Here is a 9,558-nt window from a genome sequence, read left to right as displayed (position 1 = left end):
AATTATATTGTATACAGAGTTACAGATTTGTTAAGGTAAAATCTTACAGATTCCTAACTGCTGCCAAAGTAGCTTAAACTTTAAGTAACAAAGAGTGGTACAAATTTACTTGTCAGGAAAGCAGCATATTTAGAACTTCATTATAAAAAGATTAATCCAGGACCTATTAAAAAAAAGATGGCAAATAGGAGAGAGGGTAGGTTATAACCTTGCTTGTTATTCTACTTTTATACTCTAGATCATTAGTATTAAGGGCCTGCAGGGAAATAATTAATGACAATTGGAAATGAAGAGTAGAATATAAATAAATTTGTGTAAATATAAATAACATGGTGGTAGAATTTCTACAACTTAACAGCTTATTAGTTATGAGATGCAGAATTCAAATGCTCTCCCTGGGTGATTCAGAATGCAATTAACAAAATTAAAAAACGATAGAGATATAAAATTTAATGAAGGCCAAGAGAATATAAGACCCTTAGAGAAGAAGAAAAAGGGGCTGAGAAGGTGTCATGGTGGATCGGAAGCAATTAAATAAGATTTGTTTGTGTTTCTTTGTGTGTAAATCAGTGTATATAATCTGTAAATAAAAAGAACATAAAAAATCAGTTGAAGAGTTTTAGTCTATCTCATTTACATTTTCTAAACATTTGACAATTTAATCATTGGTACGGTTAATTTTATATATTAACTTTACTGGGCCATCATGTTCAGATCTGTGGCCATATATTATTCTGGATGTTTCTTTGATGGTGTTTTTGGACAAGATTAACATTTAAGTTGGTGAATTTTTGAGTAAAGCGGATTACCCTCCATAATGTGAGTGGGCCACATCCAATCAGTTGAAGGTCTGAATATAACAACAGACTGACCTTCCTCTAGCAAGATAAAATCCCTCAGCAGAGGGAATTCTCCAGCAGATGGCCATGAGACTTCGGCTGCAGATTTTAGACTTGCCAATGTCCATAATTCTATTAGTCAATTTTTAAAATAAATCTTTCTATATACATTGTGTCACTTTATGATGGAGATATATTCTGAGAAATGTGTGATTAGCTGATTTCATTGTTGTGTAGACATCATAGAGGGTACATACACAAACCAGATGGTGTAGGCTACTACATATCTAGTCTATATGATTTTGCCATTTCTCCTAGGCTACAAGCAACTGTAACATGATAGTAAGTATTTATATATATTTAAATGTATCTAAACACAAAAAGATACAGGAAGAATACAATATTATTATTATTTTATTTTTTTAAAGATGTCTTGCTCTGTCATCAAGAGCTAGGGTGCAGTGGCATGACAATAGCTCACTGTAGTCTCAAACAGAAGCTCAAGAGATCCTCTGGCTTCTAACTCCCAAGTAGGTGGAACTACAGACAGGCACCACCGCACCGTGCTAATTAAAACTATTTTTTTGTGTGTGTGGGTGGGATGTAGCTGTGTTGTGTTGTCCAAGTTGGTCTCACACTTCTGGCCTCAAGCCATCCTCCCACCTCAGCCTTTTGAATAGCTGAGATTAATGGCCTAAGCCACTGACACTGCAAAAATACAGAATTATACTTTTATGGAACCATGGTTATATCTACTGTACATCCTTGACTGAGATGGCTTATGTTGTCTATGACACGGTACACAAACACACCACACACACAGGCACACAGACATTCTACACACACAACACACACACACACACATCCTATTAGTTCTTTTTTGCTGAATAATTCTGACTAACGCAACCATTTTGTCTCATTTTTTTTTCTAATTTTTTAACATAATCAGATTCATGGGCTCACTGTTAAAATTAAAATTCATCTTCTCTTATTTCTCCTTCTCAACTCCCTTAATAGAAATGCAGGCTCACGAGGGCCCCACCCTAAACTATCTTTGATTTTTAATTTCTTATAGTTAATCTGAACATTCTTATTTTATTGCCTTTATTTATTATTGCATGTTAGATACGAAAAGGATCTATTTCTGGCACTCACATATATTGAGCTCTTGTCATTCGGTCTGTTTAGTGAAAATACTTCATTTCCAGAATCTCTTTTCCACTGCTATCTTTAAAGAAATAAAAAGTAAAAGTGAATCTTATTTTGTGTCCCCTCCAACTGTTTTTAAAGCTTGATTTTCAAAACAATTTGCCTCTAATAATTTCATTTAATAGATTTTGAATCTGTACTTGTGTGTATTATAGGCACCTCAGATTAGACCTCATTTTTTGCTGATTCTGTGAATTGCTAGCCCTTGTCCTACATTTTCAATTAGGATTAATGATACCACCTATTTATGTGATAGCAGCCTTAAAAGTTTCTATGACTTGCCATTCTCTCTCTCCTCTTTCATCTCTATGCTCTTATTGCCAAATAAAAATGAAAAAGGGCAGACTACTACTAAATGCAACAACCAGAACTAATGTCACCAATATCGTCTAAGCAAAAGGACCTAGATAAAAAGTACTGCATAATATGCACACCGATTTATATACATTGCATAAAATATATCTATGGTGATATGTCAGTAATGGTGAACGTTGAAAGTATATTGACTATAACGATTCTTGAGAAAGGTTTACAAGATGCTGGTAACATTTGATATCTTGATTTGGACAATGAATACATAGGTCTATTAACATTACATAATTGTCAAATTTTGGCTAGATAGTGTAGCATATTAATCACAATTATTTTAAACTCTGTGTATGAAATTTCTCATTTCTGGGGCTTTTTAGTTATGATTCTGTAGACAATTTATCTTTTTGTCTCCTTGCTTTCTTGGATTGTTTCAGAATTTTTGACTGAATGTTGGATATTTTGTACAGAAGAGTCAAGACTAAGATAAATATTACTTTAATAGGTACTCTTTTTCTCTTATATACATTAACATGAAATGTTGAGTCTATTTAGTCAGTGGTTAAGGTGAGTTTGAGTTTTCTTACTGGCCCAGTTACCTTCCGAGTAGCCCAAGGTGGCTCATAGATCAATCAGGTAGCCAGCTGTTTTTGGAAAGAAGAATTGGAATACTTAATAGAAAAGGCTACAAGCTGGGTACCAATGTGTGTGACCACACACCAGGCAGAAGAGGACACTTGTTGTTCCATGTTGTTATATTAATATTTTCTTGGTGTGAATGGGTACATGGGTTTTGGGAATGAGAAGTGGTCTGAAGTAATCGGGGAAGACTGTGCATTGGGCATTTGTCTCACTGTTGATCCTGTCTACTCCCTTTTAAAGAAAATGTATAAATACTAAATCTCCTAAGAACCTCTTCGGAAAAAAAAGCCACAGATGCTTCTGTGATCCACAATTTTCTGGGTGTGGCCTCAAATTGGGTCAATAAACCTCAATGATTTGAGACTCATGCCTCAATTACTCAATTTGGTTGTCAAAACTTTCCAAAACTAAACATGATTGTTTAATTTCACATTTTTGATTTCCATAATCATTGAATAATTTGGGACACTTGTATTTCTTTTGTTATCTGTCTCATATATATATTTCCTATATATGGGAGAATTAGACGTATATAAATTTTCTACCTATTTTATTACCATATTCTTAAGCTTTTTATAACAATTCAATATATCAAAGATATTAAAACTTAAACTACAATATATGTATCTATCATTTACAATTTGTAATTTTCTTTTCAAATTTAGTGTGTTTGATGTTTTTGAAACATAGACATTGCAAAATATAATAATTTAATGTTTTATAAGTTTAGAATTTATGTCAGAAATTGTCTACCAACTATTTACATATGAATTATGTTATATTAATTGTATGTAATTTTTAAATTTAATGTTTTATTTCATAAGATCTTATCTATTTTTATAATATTGTTCCAAATAATTTATATATATATTTATATAAATATATATATTATATATAAATATATATACTCTATGGAATCTTTCTAGCCACATCAGAGCTATTCAGAGCTTAAACGAAACCTTTGAGTATTATTTGGTTTTACAATAAACATTTATTTAGTCTTTTGTTGAACATTTGTAACCATTTTTGATAAATGCCAAGGAGTGCAAATGCTCAGTCACAGGATATGTCTATGTGGTGTTTCGGTAGGTTTTAGCAAATTTGTTTTCCAAGTGATTGTATACTCCCACTACCTGTATATTTCCAGTTTCTTTTCAAATTTTAAATACTCATTTAAAACATATTTTAAATGCAATGATACATTATAGTAGTTATTTTAATAAGTGTATAATATTTTAATTGAATTTATGACTTTCCCCAGCAGTATTCCAAATACTTGAAGTTACACTCAGAGATTATTATTATACCTTATCTTGAGTAGTCAATAAATAAACTAATCTTTTCCATTAAAATGGTAAGAGGAAAATTCAACAAGCTGATCTCTTCAGGACTGCATGAGCTTCTGTCACTTTTTGGCGGGTGAGTCTATCCATATTTGTGTGTGTGTGCCATCCTCTGCTACTTTTGTACATTCAAATCCATCTTATCTCCAATAATTTTGTTTACTACAATTTTTAAATTGTTAACTCTTTCTTCCCCCACCCCTACTTCTGTACTTGCTCTGTTACCCTCTGTATTAGTCTGTTTTCATGCTTCTAATAAAAACATACCTGAGACTGGGCAATTTACAAAAGAAAGAGGATTAATTGGACTCACAGTTCCACATGGCTGGGGAGGCCTCCCAATCATGGTGGAAGGCAAGAGGAGCAAGTCACGTCTTACATGGATGGCAGCAGGCAAAAAGGCAGCTTGTGCAGGGAAGCTCTCCTTTTTAAAACCATTAAATCTCATGAGACTTATTTGCCACCACAAGAAAAGCAAGGGAAAATACTGCCTCCATGATTCAATTACCTCCTACCAGGTCCCTCCAACAACACATGGGAATTCAAGATGAGATGTCAATGGGGTCACAGACAAACCATATAATTCCACTCCTGGCCCCTCCCAAATCTCATGTCCTCACATTTAAAAACTAATCATGCCTTCCCTAAAGTCCCCCAGTGTCTTAACTCATTTCAGCATTAACTCAAAAGACCACAGTCCAAAGTCTCATCAAGACAAGGCAAGTCCTTTCTGCATATGAGCCTGTAAAATCAAAAGTAAGTTAGTTACTTCCCAGACCCTGTAGGGGTACAGGCATTGGGTAAATACCGCAATTCCAAATGGGAGAAATTGGCCAAGACAAAGGGGACTCAGGCCCCATGCAAGTCTGAAATCCAGCACAGCAGTCAAATCTTAAAGATCCAAAATGATCTCCTCTGACTCCACGACTCACGTTCAGGTCACGCTGATGCAAGATGTGGGCTCCCACAGCCTTGGGCAGCTACACCTTTGTAGCTTTGCAGGGTATAGCCCCACTCTTGGCTGCTTTCACAGGCTGACATTGAGTGTCTATGGCTTTTCCAGGCACATGGTGCAAACTGTAAGTGGATCTACTATTCTGGGGTCTGGAGGAAGGTGACTCTCTTTCCACAGCTCCACTAGGAGGTGCTCCACTAGGGACATTGTGTGGGGGCTCTGACAACATTTCCCTTTCAGACTGCACTAGCAGAGATTCTCTATGAGGGCCCTTCCCCTGCAGCAAACCTCTGCCTGAGTATCCAGGTGTTTCCATACATCCTCTGAAATCCAGGTGGAGGTTCCCAAACCCCAATTCTTGACTTCTGTACTCTTGCAGGCTCAACACCGCATGGAAACTGCCAAGGCTTGGGGCTTGTACCCTTTGTAGCATGGCCCAAGCTCTATGTTGGCCCCTTTCAGCCCTGGCTAGAGTGACTGGGATGCAGGGCACCAAGTCCCTAGGCTGCACACAGCACAGCGACCCTGGGCCCAGCTCATGAAACCATTTTTTTTGTCTCCTAAGCCTCCAGACCCGTGATGGGAAGGGTTGCTGTAAAGACCTCTGACATGCCCCCTGGAGACATTTTCCCCATTGTCTTGGTGATTAACATTTAGCTTCTTTACTTATGCAAATTTTTGCAGGCTGCTTGAATTTCTTCTTAGCAAATGGGATTTTCTTTTTTATCACATTGTCATCCTGCAAATTTTCTGAACTTTTATGCTGTTTCTCATTTAAAACCGAATGCCTTTAACAGCACCCAAGTCACCTGTGGAATGCTTTGCTGCTTAGAATTTCTTTTGCCAGATACCATAAACCATCTCTCTCAAGTTCAAAGTTTTACACATTTCTAGGATCAGAACAACATGCCACCAGTCTCTTTGCTAAAACATAACAGGAGTCACCATTGCTCTGGTTCCCAACAAGTTCCTCATCTCCATCCAAGACGACCTCAGCTGGATTTTATTGTTCATATTATTATCAGTATTTTGGCTAATGCCATTCAACAAGTCTCTAAAAAGATCCAAACTTTCCCACATTTTCCTGTCTTCTTCCGAGTTCTCCAAATTCTTCCAACATCTTCCTGTTACCCAGTTCCAAAGTCACTTTCACATTTTTGGGTATCTTTTCAGTAATACCCCACTTTACTGGTACCAGTTCACTGTATTAGTCTGTTTTCATGCTGCTTATGAAGACATACCCAACAATGGGAAATTTACAGAAGAAAGATGCTTAATTGGACTGATGGTTCCATGTGGCTGGGGAGACCTTGCAATCATGGCAGAAAGCAAAGAGTGGCAAGTCATGTCTTACATGGATGGCACCTGGCAAAAAAGAGAGCTTGTTCAGGCAAACTTCCCTTCTTAAAACCATCAGATTTCATGAGACTTACTCATTCACTATCACAAGAACAGCATGGGAAAGACCCGCCTCCATGATTCAATTACTTCCTAATGGCTCCCTCCCAAAACACATGGGAATTCATGATGGTATTTGGCTAGGGACACAGCCAAACCATATTACCCGCTGAAATCCTTCATCGTAAACACTCCTACATAAGCATTCCTTTGATTAAGTATTCTGCTCCACCATGTCCTGATGTTTCTTATGTTAAACTTGGTGCTTCTTATACAAACTCTCCTTGTGAATACTTTCTCCCTTGTGAAATACTCAGCTGAATACTGCTTATTTTTATAAGTATGGTGAGTCTAGAGTCTGGATCAACATTATTTCCTTTTCTATTCACTCATTCAAATAACTAGGGTTCTATTGTTATCCAGAATTCTATTTTGAAAGTTATACTATCTTATTCTTCCTCTTTTTGAACCCACAATTACTGGCATCTAGGAACTCCACACTGTCCTTTGGTCTTCTTTATTTCACATTATTTTTTATTCAACCAGGGAACAACATATATCTCTATCTTATCATCACCTTTTCCATTACAAATATTTTTCCTTCTGATACATGTATATAATTATTCTTAATTTTGAATTAATGCTTTTTTTTGACTGTTATACATAACTTCTGAGAAGCTCTATGTAAAATTACATAGCCCAAAAGATTGTGACCATTGTAAATTTATGGCTTGTAAACTCAGTATGGAAGGAAGTCTCTTTAAGTGTGGGCAAACTTGCTTCCTCACACCATACAGCATCTATTAAAAACTTATATCTTGGCCAGGTGCAGTGGCTCATGCCTGTAATACCAGCACTTTGGGAGGGTGAGGCGGGTGGATCATGAGGTCAGGAGATCAAGACCATCCTGGCTAATACAGTGAAACCCAGTCTCTACTAAAAATACAAAAAATTAGCCGGGTGTGGTGGCAGGCACCTGTAGTCCCAGCTGCTCAGGAGGCTGAGGCAGGAGAATGGCGTGAACCTGGGAGGCAGAGCTTGCAGTGAGCTGAGATTGCACGACTGCACTCCAGCCTGGGCAACAGAGTGAGACTCTGTCTCAAAAAAAAAAAAAAAAACACAAACAAAAAAACAAGTTTTATCTTGTCTTCCCCAATTCTTTGGCGTCATTTCATTTTTTTTTAAAGCCAACAAATGCCCTTTGCAAACAATACATAGAGAAAATTGAGGCTGGATTAGGGAGCAAGGTAATGTCTAAATCAGTACTATCCTGGAATATTTCCCTGTACAATGTTTCCCTGTACAACCACTCTTCATTATAATTGCCTTTGCTCGGAGGATCTGGACTATGGCAGAATTTGACATACACATTGAAAATGATCCCATAACAACAGACACACTTCATCATCCTTGAGCAAGTATTTTCAATTGCCACTTTTCTTCATGCTTTTCTACATGAATTATTTAAAATGTATTGAGACACTTCAATTAATATTTTCCTTAGGGCTTCATCCTTTTGCATTTATTTAGACAGCCTTACCCCAATGCTGTGTATTAAGCTTTCTCTTTTTTCAGTTTTTGGTATAGTCTTATTTATTTATTCACATATTCATTTATATATTTTGTTGTTGTTTGCCATTTTCTTTTTTTTTCAACTTTTACTTTAAGTTTAGGTGTACATGTGCAGGCTGTGCAGGCTGTCACATAGGTAAATGTGTGCCATGGTTTGCTGCACAGACTATCCCATCACCTAGGTATTAAGCCCAGCATTTGTTAGCTACTCTTCCTGATGCTCCCTCCCTGATCTGATAGGCCCCAGTGTGTGTTGTTCCCCTCCATGTGTCAATGTATTCTCATTCTTCAGCTCCCACTTATATGTGAGAACATGCTGTGTTTCGTTTTCTGTTCCTGTATTAGTTTGTTGAGGATAATGGCTTCCAGCTCCAAACATGTCCCTGCAAAGGACATAACCTGGTTCCTTTTTATGGCTGCATGTGATTTCATGGTTTAGATTTCTTTATCAAGTCTATCATTAATAGGCATTTAAGTTGATTCCACATCTTTGCTCCTGTAAATAGTGCTACAAAGAACATATGCAAGCATGTATCTTTGTAATAGAATGATTTATATTCCTTTGAGTATATACCTAGTAATGGGATTGCTGAGTCAAATGGTATTTCTGCCTCCAGGTCTTTGAGAAATTACTGCATTGTCTTCCAAAATGGTTGACCTAATTTACTCTTCCACCAACAGTATAAAAGTATTCCTTTTTCTCTGCAAGCTTGCCAGCATCTGTTGTTTCTGGACTTTTTAAATAATCACGATTCTTACTGGTGTGAGATGATATCTCATTTTGATTTTTTGTTTTTTCATTTCTCTAATTAGCAGTGATGTTGAGACTTTTTCTACATATGTGTTTGCAGTATGTATGTTTTCTTTTAGAATTGCCTGTTCACTTCCTTTGCCTACCTTCTAATGTTATTTTTTATAGTAAATTTGTTTAAGCTCTTTGTAGGTTTTTCCCATTCTGTAGGTTGTCTGTTCACTCTGATGATAGTTTATTTTGCTGTTCAGAAGCTCTTTAGTTTAATTAAATTCCAATTGTCAATTTTTGCTTTTGTTGTAATTGCTTTTGGCAATTTCATCATGAAAGCTTTGCCTGTGCCTATGTTCTAAAAGGTATTGCTTAGATTTTCTTCTAGAGTTTTTATAGTTTTGGATTTTATATTTACTTTTTGTATATGGTGTAAGGAAGGAGTCCAGTTTCAATTTTCTGCATATGGCTAGCCAGATCTCCCAGCAGTCTTTATTATGGAATTCTTTCTTAATTGTTTGTTTTTGTCAGGGTTGTCATTTATTTCTG

This window comes from Pan troglodytes, chromosome 5, assembly GCF_028858775.2.
Source record: "Pan troglodytes isolate AG18354 chromosome 5, NHGRI_mPanTro3-v2.0_pri, whole genome shotgun sequence".
In the NCBI taxonomy this organism is placed as follows: Eukaryota; Metazoa; Chordata; class Mammalia; order Primates; family Hominidae; genus Pan; species Pan troglodytes.
This window is presented reverse-complemented; position numbering follows the sequence as displayed.